The sequence below is a fragment of the Jaculus jaculus genome, chromosome X (genome assembly GCF_020740685.1).
Source record: "Jaculus jaculus isolate mJacJac1 chromosome X, mJacJac1.mat.Y.cur, whole genome shotgun sequence".
NCBI lineage: Eukaryota > Metazoa > Chordata > Mammalia > Rodentia > Dipodidae > Jaculus > Jaculus jaculus.
The window spans coordinates 48,401,851-48,418,855 of NC_059125.1; the positions used below are offsets into that span (position 1 = coordinate 48,401,851).

At 40.9% G+C, this 17,005-nt stretch overlaps 1 protein-coding gene and 1 pseudogene across 2 annotated transcripts in view; both read right to left on the reverse strand.

The window, feature by feature from the left end:
- Slc9a7 (solute carrier family 9 member A7) overlaps positions 1–17,005 on the reverse strand; it is a 174,943-nt gene that overhangs the window by 60,569 nt on the left and 97,369 nt on the right. The gene's annotated exons all lie outside the window — the stretch shown is intronic.
- On the reverse strand, positions 13,016–16,899 carry LOC105944586 (annotated as a pseudogene).

Sequence of the window (17,005 nt, forward strand, 5' to 3'; positions counted from 1 at the left end):
GGGAAAATAATATGCATTCACTTTAAATTAATAACAACACATTATGCAATGACATGCCACAGTTTAATAAAAGCTGAATTTCCGAAAATAAAAACTAAGAAGAGAGTCAGTTTCACCTTTGTGCTAAATCCTTTTAAACACTTGGGCTAACAGAAGACAAATGCTTCTCATATGTGCTGCTGTATCTAAACAACAGTAGGGCAGCAATACCACATGTGATTATGTAGCCTATTAAAAGCCTCAGGTAGACTTGGTAGAGATGAGAGTAAAAGAGACAAATACCATATTGCTATTAAGTCGGTTTTCACCTGATGGGCCACCCTGAAAAGGCTTGGGAATCCCTAAGGGCCCCCAGACTGCACTTTAAGAATCACTGCTCCAAAACGGTTTTCAGCCTCAGCTATATTGACATATGGGGCCAGATAATGACTTTGTTGTATGGGATAGTCTATGTATCACAGGGTATTTCGGTGCATCCCTGGCCTCCATCTGTGGACGACAACAGAGGGACCAGACACATACGGCCAGCTTGCCTCCAAGCAGCAGCAACTTATGGGCCGCTGAAACCCAAAGATAATGTGATAGAACGATGAGGTGCTTGGATGCCTGCCTGAAACAGGAACCAGTCCATGAATGGAACCCAAGATCAGCATCGACTTTTTCAGCTGGTATCAGCCAGGCTTTTCTGGTATTTGTAGCCAAAAAGCACTGCTATTGATATAATTAGAAAATCAAACCAAATGCTTAGTCTAGTAAGTTATAAACAAGTCAGTTTTGTTACAACCATACAATTCAAGAACTTGCCAGCCCCTGGGCAACCCCATATGTGCCCCATTCCAATCTCAATCCTTCTTCCTTCACTTAAAAAGAACCACTACCCGGATTTTCAGGGAACATTTCTTTATAGTTTAATCATCCAAGTGTGCAACTCCTGATTATCAGTTCTGCCCATTTTAAAGAAAATGGGCTTTTTGCATCACTTTCACTCTGTTAGGTTCCTAGCTCCATTCCCTTCTGCTGGCTCTTTTCACAGTGCCTTATTCTTTACTTCTCTTGTCTCTGGAGTGTCGAGCTGTGGTGTATGTGTTTTTACATAATACCTACCATTTTCTTAATTTACTTTAACAACTTATGGAATACAAATGAACAAAGCTTCATCTTTTGGGAGTGGCCTTGTTTTCCTAGTATGCCATTACATGCAGCTTCATTGTTCAGAAGGATAGTCTATCTTTTTTTTTTTGTTTATGTACAGTTCAAGTTCAATCCACTTCAGTTGCTTATATTTAAGTAAAGTGAGTAAGGGACAGAAGGGTTTTCCCAGGTGACTGGCTCCAGGGCTCCCTCTTCTGGTTTTACAACTATGAAATATGACCACCTCCCCAGTATTGAGATCCATTGTCTCAGGCCCCTATTCTGTTAGGATCAAATCTGTCCTTCTTATTTTAATTCTATGTCAGTCAGAGTTAGTGGTTGTAGTAGTTTAAATGGATGGTCCCCAAAGACTCAGATATTTTATTCACTTTATTTATTTATTTATTTATTTTTATTTTAGAGAGACAGAGAGAGAGGAGGTACAGAATTAGCACACCAAGACCTCAGCCACTGCAAATGAACTCCAGTGGGCATGTGCTTGCACTTACCTCACCCTTGTGCTCTGGTGTATATGGGATCTGGAAAGCCAAGCATGGGCCCTGAGGCTTCGCAGGCAAAGTGCCTTAACCACTACGCCATCTCTCCAGCCCCAGACTCAGATATTTATTTATTTATTTATTTATGAGAGAGAGAAAGAACAGGCACACAAACAAACTCCAGAAGCATGTGCCACCTCGTGCATCTGGCTTACATGGATCCTAGGGAATCGAACCTGGGTACTTAGGCTTTGCAGGCAAGCGCCTTAACCACTAAGCCATCTCTCCAACCCCAGACTTAGATATTTTATTAAAACTTGTAACTTGGATCTCCAGCCAACTGGCTAGAAGAGCTGTCACTGGGGCCAGGTCCTGAGGTTCAGCCTTAGGATGTCACTGGGGAGCAGATCTGAATTCCAGCCCAAAAGTATGCAGAGAGGTCTAAATTCTAGGGTCCTGTTTGCTGCTAGTTTTGTGTTTGCTACTTCTGGTGTTTGCTGGCTGGTGTTGGTTTTTCTCTCAGCTTGGATTTATGAATGGGAGCTAGCTTCTTCTGCCATAGAAGGAACTTCCTCCTGGATCTGTAGCCCAAAGTAAGCCCCTTCCTCCTACAAACTGTGTCTCCTTAGAAGCTCATCCCAACATCATGGAATTAACTACTACAGTGGTCCCAACAGTTCCTCTTTAGGGGCTGACTCTACTTTTCCAGATAGCTTTCCTTCATATTTCTGACAGCCTCCATTGCACAGACTTCGTGCACTCATCCATAAACTTGAGCCTGGAAAATCCCATCCAGTTTAAACTGCCCTCAGACAATCCAGCAAAGTTCTATACTCCCAGTGGGGACTCCTCCCCCTTTATAGTGTAAATACTGGTGGGAAACATCTAGGTTCCATGACAATCAAAATGATCAACAGCCACTTTATCCTTTCGCAGAGGTTCTATTCTTGTTTATCAACCTTACTGCTACTGTGGGGACACTCTGCTATCTAGTTTTATCACCATTTTTGTTTTGTTTTTGAAGGAGGGTTTCACTCTAGCCCAGGCTGACCTGGAATTCATTATGTAATCTCAGGCTGGCCTTGAAGTCACAGTGTTCCTTCTACCTCTGCCTCCTGAGTGCTGGGATTAAAGGTGTGTGCCACCACACCTGGCTATCTCCAGTTTTGATTTTGCTCTCCTGCATCCTCTATTTTTTGTTAGGGACTAAAGGAGATTTCAAAATGACACTGCCCCTACCATGCCTTCAGATTCAAAAGTCTAATTTATTGACTGAGAGCACAGAAAAAAAAATAATCTGGGTTTGAAAACTATTTTCTACATCATAGCATAAGCAGATAATAATAAGCTACATGCCTACAAGCTATACTTCTTAAAGTACATGTTATTTTTATAACATAGATGCTATCACAATTTTTCCCTTCATTCTGAAATGTAAGACAGGTTACATAACAGGAAAATCTTTAGGGATGAAGCTTTTTAAAAGTTGTGTTCTGGAGCCAGACATGGTGGCATGTGCCTTTAATCTCAGCACTCTGGAGGCAGAAGTAAGAGGATAGCTATGAATTCAAGGCTAGCTTGGGCTACAGGTAAATTCCAGGTCAATCTTAGATAGAGTTAAGACCCTATATCAAAAAATGAAATTGAAAGACTGGAGAAATGGCATAGCGCTTAAGGCACTTGCCTGCAAAGCCAAAGGACCCAGGTTTGATTCCCCAGTGCCCACATAAACCAGATGCACAAAAGTGGTACATACTTCTGGAATTTGTTGGCAGTGGTTGAAGGCCCTGGTGCATCCATTCTCTCTCCCCCATCCAATAAATAAATAAAATAAAAATAAATATTAAAAATAAGACTGAAACAAAGTTGTATCCTGGGCTGGGAAGATGGATCAGCAGTTAAAGGTGCTTGCTTGCAAAGCCTACCAGCTGGGATTCAACTCCCTGGTACCCACATAAAGCCAGATGCACAAAGTAGTGTATGCATCTGGAATTCATTTGCAGAATTTTCATTCCTCCCTCATACCACACGTTCACTGTGAACTGGCACAGGAACTCAAGGGATTCAGACTAATGAGGTCAGGGTTATATTCAGAAACAAATACAGAAAACATGAAATAATTCCTTATATTCTATCTGGTAATAACGGGATAAAATTAGTAATCAACAGCAAGAAAGACTATAATACATCAAAATCTCATGGGAATTAATCACTACACAAATGATGAATGTGTTATGGAAGAAATCAAGAAAGTAATCAGAAAAATTTCTAGAATCGAATGGCAACAAAAACACAACATAGGCTGGAGAGATGGCTTAGCAGTTAAGGCGCGTGCCTATAAAGCCAAAGGACCTCGGTTTGATTCCCTAGGATCTACATATGCCAGATGCACAAGATGGCACATGTGTCTGGAGGGGATTTTGCAGTGGCTAAAGGCCCCAACACACCTATTTTCTCCCTCTCTGCCTCTGTCTCTCTCTCTCTCAAATAAATAAAATAAAATTTAAAAATATTTTTAAAAACACAACATAACGAAACCTATGAGATATAATGAAGGCAGTCCTAAGAGCAAAATTTATACTTATAACTGCCTGTATTAGGAAATTAAAGAGGCCTCAAATAAGTAACTCACTGACACACCTTAAAGCCTACAAAAAGAACAAGACAAACCAGAAATCAGTAGATGGAAAAGAACAATGAAGATGGGGCATAAATAAATGAAATAGAAACTAAAAATCAGTATAAAGAATCAATGAGCCGGGCGTGGTGGCGCACGCCTTTAATCCCAGCACTCGGGAGGCAGAGGTAGGAGGATCGCCATGAGTTCGAGGCCACCCTGAGACTACAGAGTTAATTCCAGGTCAGCCTGGACCAGAGTGAGACCCTACCTCACAAAACCAAAAAAATAAATAAATAAATAAATAAAAGAATCAATGAAATAAAAAGCTGATTCACTGAAAGGATAAACATGACTAATAAACCCTTAGTGAAACAAACCAAAAGAAAGAGCAAAAAGACCCAATTTATAAGATTAGAGATGAAAAGGAAACCATCACAACAGGTACCAATGAAATTCAGAAAATCATAAGGATCTACCTTAAAAATATATACTCTACTAAACTGGAAAACATAAAAGAAATGGGTTAAGTTCTAGATATATATGACTTACCAAATTAACCTAAGATGAGATAAATCATTTAAACAGACCTATAATAAGCAATGAGATCAAAGAAACTGTAAAAAATTCTTGCTACTAAAAAATAGTACAGGCCAAGATTAATTCACTGGTGAATTTTATCACTCCTTCAAAGAACTAACACCAATACTTCTCAAAGTATTTCATAAAATAGCAATGGAAGGAATACATCCAAACTCTTTTTTTTTTGTTGTTTTGTTTTGTTTTGTTTTGTTTTTCGAGGTAGTGTTTCACTCTGGTCCAGGCTGACCTGGAATTTACTCTGTCATCTGAGGGTGGCCTTGAACTCATGGCAATCCTCCTACCTCTGCCTCCCGAGTGCTGGGATTAAAGGTGTGCGCCACCACGCCCAGCTCCAAACTCTTTTTATGAAGCCAGTATTACCCTCATACGAAAACCAGATACAGACACAATCTCCCTCATGAAGATAGGATTTACTGGCAAATAGAATACAGGAACACATCAAAAATATCATTCACCCTGATCAAGTAGGTTTTATCCTAGAGATACAGGTCTGGTTTGACATGCACAAATTATAAATGGTATATACCATATACATGGACTCAAGGACAAAAATCATATGACAATCTCAACCATATTAAAGAGGCATGTGACAAAATTCAATGTCCCTTCATGATAAAAGTCTTGGAGAAATTGTGAATAGAATGCACATACCTCAACATTATAAAGGCTATAAATGACAAATCTATAGCCAACCTTATACTAAATGGGGAAAAGTTGAGGTTGTTCCATTTCCTCCACTCTTACTCAATATAGCCCTAAAAGTGTTAGATGCAACAATAAGACAAAAGACACAAATAAAAGATATAGAAATAGAAAACGAAGTCAAATTATCTTTATGTGCATATTATATGATTCTTTATATAAAAGATCCTGGCTGGGCATGGTGATGAATGGCTTTAATCCCAGCACTTGGGGGGGGGTAGGAGGATCACATGAGTTTGAAGCTAACCTGGGACTAAAGAGTGAGTTCCAGTTCAGTCTTGATTGGAATGAGACCTTAGCTCAAAAAAGCCAAAAGAAACTTAAAACAGGGGTACCCATGAGCCCTAGGGGTGTAACATCTGCTTATGTCTGGATAAGTGTATATACTATGCTTATCAAACTGCCCAGTAAGCACTTCTCTTAATATTCATACCCTTATATTAATGCTACTCTCACTGTGGGTAGAGAATCTTCTCTTTTCAGATGGCAGTGACTTTGGGATGACTCAGAAGGTATCATAATGCTGGAAAGAAGTGACTGGAGTACTGAGTAACATCTCAATCACACCTTCCAAGTCTCAGGGTATAATGTGGAAGAGGTGGCAGAAAGAATGTGAAAGCCAAAAGAAGGGTAGGACTCTTTACAACGTGCTCCCTCCAGACATCAAATGGCCTGGATATCCATGACCTCACAGTGCCTGACACTACCTACACAAGACCATCAGAAGAGGAGGAAAAGATCATGGCATCAAAATAAAAGAGAGACTGATTGAGATGGGGAGAGGATATGATGGAGAATGGAATTTCAAAGGGGAAAGTACGGGGGGAGAAAGGGTATTATCATGGGATACTTTTTATAATCATGGAAAATGTTAATAAAAATTGAGAAAATAGAGCTGGGTGTGGTGGCGCACGCCTTTAATCCCAGCACTCGGGGGGGCAGAGGTAGGAGGATCACCATGTGTTCGAGGCCACCCTGAGACTACATAGTGAATTCCAGGTCAGCCTGAGCCAGAGTGAGACCCTACCACGAAAAACAAACAAAAAGAGAGAGAGAGAGAGAGAGAGAGAGAGAGAGAGAGAGAGAGAAATAAATAAATAAATAAATAAATAAATAAATAAATAAATAAATAAATACCAAAATAAATAAGTAAATATGGAAAGGGAAAAACTACCCCATGGTGATACCCTTCCTCTCCCCACTTACCCCTCTGAAACTCCACTCTCCATCATACCCCCTCCCCATTTAAATCAGTCTCTCTTTTACTTTTGATGTCATGGTCTTTTCCTCCTCTTATGATGGTCTTGTGTAGGTAGTGTCAGGCACTATGAGGTCATGGATATCCAGGCCATTTGATGTCTGGAGGGAGCATGTTGTAATACATTATTTTTTTAAGAATTTTTTTTTATTTATTTATTTGAGAGCGACAGACACAGAGAGAAAGACAGATAGAGGGAGAGAGAGAATGGGCGCGCCAGGGCTTCCAGCCTCTGCAAACGAACTCCAGACGCGTGCGCCCCCTTGTGCATCTGGCTAACGTGGGACCTGGGGAACCGAGCCTCGAACCGGGGTCCTTAGGCTTCACAGGCAAGCGCTTAACCGCTAAGCCATCTCTCCAGCCCCATTATTTTTAAAATGTTCAATATTCTTAGCCATCAAGGAAATATAAGTTAAAACTACTTTGATATTCTATCTCACTCCAGTTAGAATGGTTATTTATCAACAAATGGCAACAAATGTTGGCAATGGCATGGGGAAAGAGGGAATCTTATTCAGTGTTAGTGGAAATGCAAGTTAGTGCAGCCATTATAGAAATCAGTGTGGAAGTTTCTCAAAAAGCTGAAAATGGAAGTACCTTATGACCCAACTATACCACTCCTGGATACATACTCTTAAGGCTCTATACTCTACTTTATGGATACTTGCTCAGTCCACTATCTCAATGCTGTTTTATTCACAATAGCTAGGAAATGGAATCAACCTAGATGGCAACCAAGATAACTAGATAAGCAGGCCATGGTGGCGCACACCTTTAATCCCAGCACTTGGGAGGCAGAGGTAGGAGAATGGCTGTGAGTCAGAGGCCATCCTGAGACTCCATAGTGAATGCCAGGTCAGCCTGGGCTAGAGTGAGACCCTACCTCAAAAAACAACAAAAACAAAACTAGATAATGAAAATGTATATATACATAATAGAGTTTTACTCAGCTGTAAAGAAAAATGAACTCGGGCTGGAGAGATGGCTTAGCGGTTAAGCGCTTGCCTGTGAAGCCTAAGGACCCCGGTTCGAGGCTCGGTTCCCCAGGTCCCACGTTAGCCAGATGCACAAGGGGGCGCACGCATCTGGAGTTCGTTTGCAGTGGCTGGAAGCCCTGGCATGCCCATTCTCTCTCTTTCCCTCTATGTGTCTTTCTCTCTATGTCTGTCGCTCTCAAATAAATAAATAAAAAATGAACCAAAAATTTTAAAAAAAAAGAAAAATGAACTCATAAAATATGCAGAGAAATTAATGAAATTAGAAAAAATATACTAAGTGAGGAACCCTGGGCTCAGAAAGATAAAAATCATGTTCTCTCATATGCGGATCCTAATTTTTAACATTTGTATATAAGTAAATAAGGGGATGTGAGAGTGAGTATGACCTATGAATCAATGCAGACCACAAGAAGGGAACAAGAGGTAATGAGGAAGGAGTAAAGAAAAGAAAAAAATGTACAAAAGCAGAAGGGATGCTATGGTGAGGGAGAGCACCAGGGGAAGATGTAAGAGAGGGAAGGGAAACAAAATATTTGTTAGAAATACAACATAATTGTGGTGGTTTGAATAGAATAGATGGCCCCCAATATATTCAGTTCTTTATTGTATGTAGTTTGCATCTGCTGGCTATCTGGCTGGAAGCAATGTCACTGAGTGGATCTTTAGGTATGGTAGTGGGTTTCAGATTTCAATCTGAATATGCAAAGTGTGCCTACCCGGAGTTCCTGAAGTGTACAGTGGCTTTTGGATTGTGCTTCTTTCTCTCTGTCTGCTTGGGCCTGTGAAGGCAGGCCAGCTTCTTCTGCCATTTATGGAACTTCCCCTGGATCTGTAAGCTTCAATAAATCCCTTCCTCCATAACTGTGCCTGGGCTGAAAGTTCATCTTAGTGAACCTGAAGCTAGCTGTCTGCTACAATAATGAGATATAATTCTTTGTATACTGATAAAAAAATATTTTTTTTAATTTTTTGTTGTTGTTGTTCATTTTTTATTTATTTATTTGAGAGTGACAGAGAGAGAGAAAGAGACAGAGAGAGAGAGATTGAGAACGGGTGCACCAGGGCCTCCAGCCACTGCAAACGAACTCCAGATGTGTACGCCCCCTTGTGCATCTGGCTAACGTGGGTCCTGGGGAATCGAACCTCGAACTGGGGTCCTTAGGCTTCACAGGCAAGCACTTAACCGCTAAGCCATCTCTCCAGCCCTGATAAAAAATATTTTTTTTAAAAAATATTTATTTATTTATTTGAGAGAGACAGACACAGAGAGAAAGACAGATAGAGGGAGAGAGAGAGAATGGGCGCGCCAGGGCTTCCAGCCTCTGCAAACGAACTCCAGACGCGTGCGCCCCCTTGTGCATCTGGCTAACGTGGGACCTGGGGAACCGAGCCTCGAACCGGGGTCCGTAGGCTTCACAGGCAAGCGCTTAACCGCTAAGCCATCTCTCCAGCCCAAAAAATATTTTTTAATGTAAAAAAACAACAACAAAAACCTATGACTAGGGCAGTCATGGGCCCTGCAAGGGAAGCTACCACTATTGTGTGGCTAAAAAGATATGTTATGGCGATCTCAATATTTATGTTTATGTACATAGATTAGTGCTGCTCTCACCTTTGGTCAGAGAAGCTTCTTTCTGTGATTGGTAGTGACGACTGGGGAGATGCAAATCTCATCAAAGTGCTGAGAATAAGTGACTATTGAGTTCCCCGCATTAAATGAGACATCTCGATCATGCTTTTCTAGACTCAGGGAACATTGTGGCAGATGGGACAGAAAGAATGTAAGAACCAGAGGAGAAGGGAAGAGTGCTTTGGAACACTGTCTTCTGGAAATGCCATGGCTGTTGTATTTATAATCTCAAAATGGCTGTGCTTACCTGCATGAGACTGGCCCAGCATTGAGCCCATTAACATTCCATCATGGTTGACGGAGGAGGAGAAAATTATCAATGTAGAAGTTTTCTACTTTCTTCTACAGTAGTTAGAAAGAAGTGGTTCATTAAAGGGGACAAGAGAAAGTAATGGGAAGGGATTGTGATCAAAATACAATTATATACATGTGTGAATATTGTCAATAAAAAGGTTTTAAAAATCCCTCACTTGGAGCCAGGCGTGGTGGCTCACGCCTTTAATTGCAGCACTCACAAGGCAAAGGTAAGAGAACTGCGGTGAGTTCAAGGCCACCCTGAGACTACATAGTGAATTAACTAGGTCAGCCTGAGCTAGAGTGAGACCATACCTTGAAAAACCAAAAAAAAAAAAAAAAAACCTCACTTGGGGGGAATCACATAACTGGGCTATATATTAGTCCTTCACTAGCTTTGCTGCAGATAGCTTTTACGTGCCATTAAGACAATGGTTGCCAAAGTTACTTTTCAGGGAATTCAAGGTACTTTTTGTTGTTACCATCAACTCTTAACTTGGTTCTATGCAGGTGTCTGACATAAAAACAGAAGAAAATTTCCCACAGATCACACTAACACCACTATTTTCCATGAAGAGCCATAAATATTGATTATACATGCAAAGACTACTGATTACTTTGCCTCCAGTCTCCTTTCCCCATGCCTTAAAACACCTGCTTCTTTGTCCTATAAATAGCCCCAAACTGTAATTTGAGACTTGGGTCTCCCACCTCCAACTCAGCTACCTGGTGAACAGACCTTCTGTTTTACAAAATGTGAACTTTCCATGGTTGGTATACTGTGCTGCAGACAAAATGGGCCTGGTTTAATGCCACCCTCTAGCTCTGCACTGAAGTTTTAATCTTTTTTTGTGACCTAAGTTTTCAAACAACTAATTTTTAAAGATCTTAATAAAACACTTTTGATTTGCCAAAAATATTTTACATTTCAAAGTCACCTAATGTTAACTGAAGTTTAAGCTCTCAAGTTTCTATTTATACAAAACCCTTAATATGCCAATCTTCATAGACCAAAGAAAAATGATGTTAATGTTTTCCATTATGTCTATCACAGCATAAATACATTAAAGAGAAGTAAATAAGGCTGGAGAGATGGCATAGTGGTTAAATGCTTGCCTGTGAAGCCTAAGGACCCCAGTTCAAGGCTGGATTCCCCAGGACCCACGTTAGCCAGATGCACAAGGGGGCGCACGTGTCTGGAGTTCATTTGCACTGGCTGGAAGCCCTGGCACGCCCATTCTCTCTCTCACTCTCTATCTGCCTCTTTCTCTCTGTGTCACTCTCAAATAAATAAATAAAAATCTTTTAAAAAAGAGAAGTAAATAATTACAAAGATAATCTGTAAATAGAAGCCTCTATAGCCAATTAAGTGAAGCAACACTAATAACTCACAAAACAGTGTGAGCAATCTTTGTCACACTACCTGCCTTTACTTGTTGATGGTATGAATAAGAAGCTAATACTTGGGGCTGGAGAGATGGCTTAACGGTTAAGGTGTTTGCAAAGCCAAAGGATCTCAGTTTGATTCTCCAGGACCCACATAAGCCAGATGCACAAGGAGGTGCATGCATCTGGAGTTTGTTTGCGGTGGCTGGAGGACCTGGAGTGCCCTTTCTCTCTCTCTGTCTGCCTCTTTCTCTTTCTCGAATAATAAAATATATTTAAAAAGAAGCTAATTAAGCTACACACAAACATAGTCAAGTAATGTATTTTCAGATAGGATAAACCTCTTTCTCAGGAATATGAAGAGTCTATTTTTCAACAGACTCTCTTTTGCACATAGTCACAGAGAGCTTAGTGACAAAGTAATAAAACTACTTTTCAGAAGGCTTTTTGGAAACATATTTAAATAGTGATGCTCTATACTTTTTCTATTTTATTTTTATTTGTTTATTTATTTGAGAGAAATAAAGAAAGAGAGAGAGAGAGGGAATGGACACACCAGGGCCTTCAGCCACCGGAAATGAACTCCAGACACATGTGCAAACTTGTATTTCTGGCTTATGTTACTGGAAATCAAACCTGGGTCCTTTGGCTTTGCAGGCAAGCACCTTAACTGGTAAGCCATCTCTCCAGCCCTATATTTATTTATTTATTCATTTATTTATTTACTTACTTACTTACTTATTTTTCTTGTCTTGCAACTTTAATAGAATAGCCTAACTATTCTGTACAAATTGCAAACACCATGTTCAGTTAAAAATCAGGTAAGGCTGAACACACTCTAGATATTTGTCGCCGTGGACATGGATATTGCTGGCTGCCACAGACTACAGCCACACACTCCAAAACCACACATGCCAGCCACCAACTGGTCACAAAACCAAGGGCTTTGAGATAAGATGAGCGAGGGGTCCAGGAGCTAGCATGCACTCTGCAAGCTGAGAAGCAGTTCTGCAGGCCAGCAAGCCCTAGTGAGAGGAGGATTTCAGGCCCTGGCTCTGACCCCACACCCACCAAAGGCAACACATAGCTCGTGTCCTGCATGTCACAGAATAAGCTCCTGCCCTCTGCAGCTCATAGCAGAAAGTAGCAGTTTCTTCCACAGGCCTTGCTCCACTACATGTCACATCCTCCTGGCCAAGTAACCAACATGGTCTCATACATGGTAAGGATGAGGACACTGTGAGTTCACAGTCCTCCAAGCACGAATGGATAAATAAATACAAGGGTGAACTGCCATGGCTCTGGCCTCAGGTATGCATCACAACCCACCAATCCCTAGAAACCACCACAGTGGGGAGACGCTCTGAGAGAACATGGCCTCACTTGGCCAGCTCTTCTGAGAAGACTCAGGCACAAGGCTGGAGCGGCTTTGCACACAACAGTTCAGTGGCTGGAAACAGTGTGGTTTCTTCAAATCAGGGAGGGCTGCAGAAACAGCACCAGTAGGCTCTGCCAGCTTCAGGTGTGACCCCAACCCACCCTGTGTGGTGGTTTTCAGTGTCTCCCCAAGGGCAGGGCTGGGAAACTGCAGAGTTACAGGCTCCACAGCCGCAGAGGCGCTAGAACTCCACCTCCTATTCTGAAACAGTCCCGTCACCACTGTGCAAGTTAAGTAAAATCAGAAGGGAAGGGAAAGGTGGAAGTGAAATTATGCACTTGAAATGGTTAGATGCCACAGCAGTGCCAACAGGATTGGCCCCCACTGGTGGGCCTGGGTCCTGACAGCCACCCATCCTCAAGGCAGTCGACCACCCACAGGTCCTGCTTTTCACTGCTGTTTGCACTCCACAGGCTGACTGGGTTCTTTCTAGAAACATATGAATGCTTAACAGATAAAAATTATACTAATATATATATATATGGGCTAACTTCAACTTCATCCTCTTCTCCCTCCTCATCACCTTCCAATTCTTTCTCCTCTCCTTCCTCGCCTTCTTCAAAATTGTCATCGTCCTCTATGGCCTTTCCCAGTAAAGTACAGCACAGCCTTCGGCACTATCAGAAGTGTCCGACTTCAAAATCCGAGGCTAATGTGAGCTCAGAATCTTCACCCAGTAACTGTCCATAACCAGAGGCTTTCAGTGGACTGAAGAAGTTGAAAAATGACTCATTTGGCACTTGCTTTGTAATCACTTCACACTGCTCCAACCCTTATGCTTCTAATTCTTAATGGTTTTGATGTTAACATTTTTTTTTCCCTTTTTTTCCAGTCAACTGTGTACCCATCACAGTCCACAATTTCAGGACCTTCAAAGGAAAAGGGATCAGCTTTGTCAGGCTCAGACTTCATCTTGTACGTTTTGGTCAGGACAAGATTGGTGAAGTAGTTTCTGCGTTCAAAGTGGAACTCTAGCACAAAAGACAAATGCTTTCCAGGATCTGAAAACTTCACTTTAATATCCTGCAGGTGTTTCAAGATGGGCTTATCATGTTTCTGCACCAGCTCACTGAGCATGTCCACTTTTCTGAAGATGGTAAACAGGAATCTGGGATTCCTTTGGAATATGGCTCTTCTGCCACTGCTGCTGTTTTCTCAGCTATGACTTTATTTTTCATGTCTCCAACCAATTTATCCTCCTCTTCATTTTCACCGTGCCACTAATTCTGCATCTGTCAGCTCCACATCACCAGTGAAGAATTCTCCTTCTTGTCAAACAGAGGCTGGTACAATGTTGCATACTTCCTCTCCAGGTCATGAACTTCCTCATAAAACTTCGCCTCTGGATGCGCACACCTCACCTGAAGCTGCTGCAGAGCACTGATTCTCCTGTTGACTGCTTTGGGTGAAGTTTCGATGTAGCAGGCAGGAGTTTGAGAGACACTGTCCAGTCATTCCTGTAAAGCTGCCAGAACTTGAGGATTGTGCATCACCTGATCTATGAGCTTTTCTGTGTTACTTGCATTTTAGCAAGTTCCATGGAATCTGCAGAGATCCCATCTGAAAAACTCGAGAACCCTCGCACTTGGATAAATCGAGGCAAAGCATGATGTCTGTAAATTTCCTCTGGAAATCCCGCCCAGGGAGGTTCCCCACACTCCAGGACCCCATGGGAGGGCGTAGCCCAAGGCTTCACATGCACAGGGAGGCAAATAAAGAGCCACTGACTTTCAACCAGAGCCCTATAGTTCAGTTTTTAAACACAAGGAAAACTGAACCTCTGCCTTAGATGTATGTAGAAGCGAATCAGCAGATGCTAAGCCCAGTGCTTTACATGTGTGGCTACATTTAATTGTCACTATAGCCCTAGAAAATAACCAAGATTATTCGTACTTAACATATTGGGAAACTGATAGGTGGGGTGAAAGTGGGTCCAAACTAGCTGATCAGTGACTGGCTCAGCTAGAGCTTAACCTAACAATGATGATGCTATATCCCTTCTTTTCACAAACCACAAGCCTTTTATATGATTGACTTAGGGTGTTTCTGATAAGATATGGAGGTTATAATAAATGTCAATGTGTTTTGGAACACAGAGATTCTGCAGGAATACACAACTATCTAACACTCTGCTATCCAATGTGATAGCTACTAGTCCACACACTCATTTAATTTAAACTGTTCGACAATCTAGCTGAAACTAAAATTCAGCTCTTTGGTTGCACTATCCCATATTTCAAGTGCTTGACAGCAGCACATGGCTAATGTTCATGACAATGGACTGAACAAATTATATAACATTCCATCTTTGCAGAAAGATCTGGGGGTTAACACTGATCTAGAAGATCCCTAAGAGGTCAAATGGGAACTTTCAGCATCTTTATGGTTATTAATGCACAGAATGTTAGAGAGTATCACAGACACAGAGAGGTCATTTCCTTATCTACTGTTAGGACAGGACCAGCCCTTTCTCCATAAATTCTTTCCCTAAGAAGTATAGTTGGCCCTCAGCATCTAAAAGAAATTAGTCCTAGGATTTCTCCTTTTTTTTTAAAAAAAAAAACTTTTATTTATTTATTTGACAGCGACAGACACAGAGAGAAAGACAGATAGAGGGAGAGAGAGAGAATGGGCGCGCCAGGGCTTCCAGCCTCTGCAAACGAACTCCAGACGCGTGCGTCCTCTTGTGCATCTGGCTAACGTGGGTCCTGGGGAACCGAGCCTCGAACCGGGGTCTTTAGGCTTCACAGGCAAGCGCTTAACCGCTAAGCCATCTCTCCAGCCCAGGATTTCTCCTTTTGATGAACACCCAAATGCACAGATGTTCAAGTCTCATACATAAAATGGCATAGTATTCCATGGAGCCTATACATATCCTGTTGTGTACTTCAAAGTATCTCTACTTATAATAGCTAAGACAATATAAAGACTCTATAAGCAGTTGTTATAGTGTAATGTGTATAAAATAAAGACTAGAAAAAGAAGTCTGTGTTATATGTTTAGTACAAATACAGTGGTGGTGCTATTGTTTTTTAATACATCTGACCTGTAGTTAGTTGAGTCCACAGATAGGGAAGGCAGGCTATATACAGAATAGTTGACATTTACAAACAGTTAATTATAAGTTCTAACTTGAAGGGACGTTTTCTTGTTTTATTTTGAGCCTTGAGGAGAAGGGATATGTATTAATTTCACTTTTAGGAATTGGTTCACCTAACATTTGCAATTACAAGGTAAAAACTGTATGAATAGGAAATTACATCACAGTATGGTAGTCATGCAGAAACACCCCACAAACGGAATTTACAAATTTTTTTCTATTAATGAAAGGTATTATCCAAGCCAAATGATATGTATCCTAAAGGAAGGTAAAAGCACAATACTAAGAAAAAAGACAGGCTTAAGTATACAGATTATGTCCAAATATATCATTCTGAAGTAAAACAAAAAGAGAAATACAGGCAGAAGTGGCCCAAATATCCATTGATGGATAAATCAATAAGTAATATGTAGTCTATCCACACAATGGGATATTATTCAACCTTAAAGGAAGGAATTCATGTCATATATTTCAATATGGAACAACTTTTAGGACAGTATGCTACGTGAAAAGAGCCAGTGACAAAAAGACAAATACATGACTTCGCCTACATGAAGGAATTACAATAGTCAAGTTCATAAAGCTATAAAGAAGAATGGTGGTTGGCAAGCAAGATGAAAGGAGTAAAGGGAGTTGTTGCTTCATTGGTTTAGTGTTTCAATTGTCTACAATCTTGTAAGGAGAAAGTTCTAGGAATTGGTTTCCCAACAATGCAAATATACTTAACACTACTGAGCAATATACTTGGAAATGATAGGGGCTGGGGTGAAAGCTCAGTCAGTAAATTGCTTTCCTTGCAAGCATGAGGATTTGAGTTCAATACTCAGAACCCATGTAAAAATACCAAGTGTGGTGACACACTTATAATCCCAGTGCTGAGGAGGTGGAGACAGGAAGATCCCTGGGGCCCACTAGCCAGCCACTCTAAGCTAATTAGCAAGCTCCAGACCAATGAGAGGCCCTTTCTCAAAAAAGGTAGAAGATATTCCTAAGAAATAATATCCAAGGTTGTCCTCTGGCCTCCACATGCAAAAGCACACCCATGTATGCATGTACTTGTACACACATAAATATGCACAAACCTATTAACTCATATACATAAATACATGCATAAAATACTTAAGTGATTAAGATGATAGATTTTATGTGGTGCATTTTAGCACAGTGAAAATAATAAAAAATTAAACATATTTGTCTTACAAAGTCCATCTGTTAGATCTACTTACTATTTACCTTCCCTACCATTCTATGTTAATACCACAGACTCCCTAATGCAACAAAAGTTAGAGTACTCTGAAGTTTATAATATTTAAATAATCAAATATCATAATCATCAAGCCAAATATGTAAT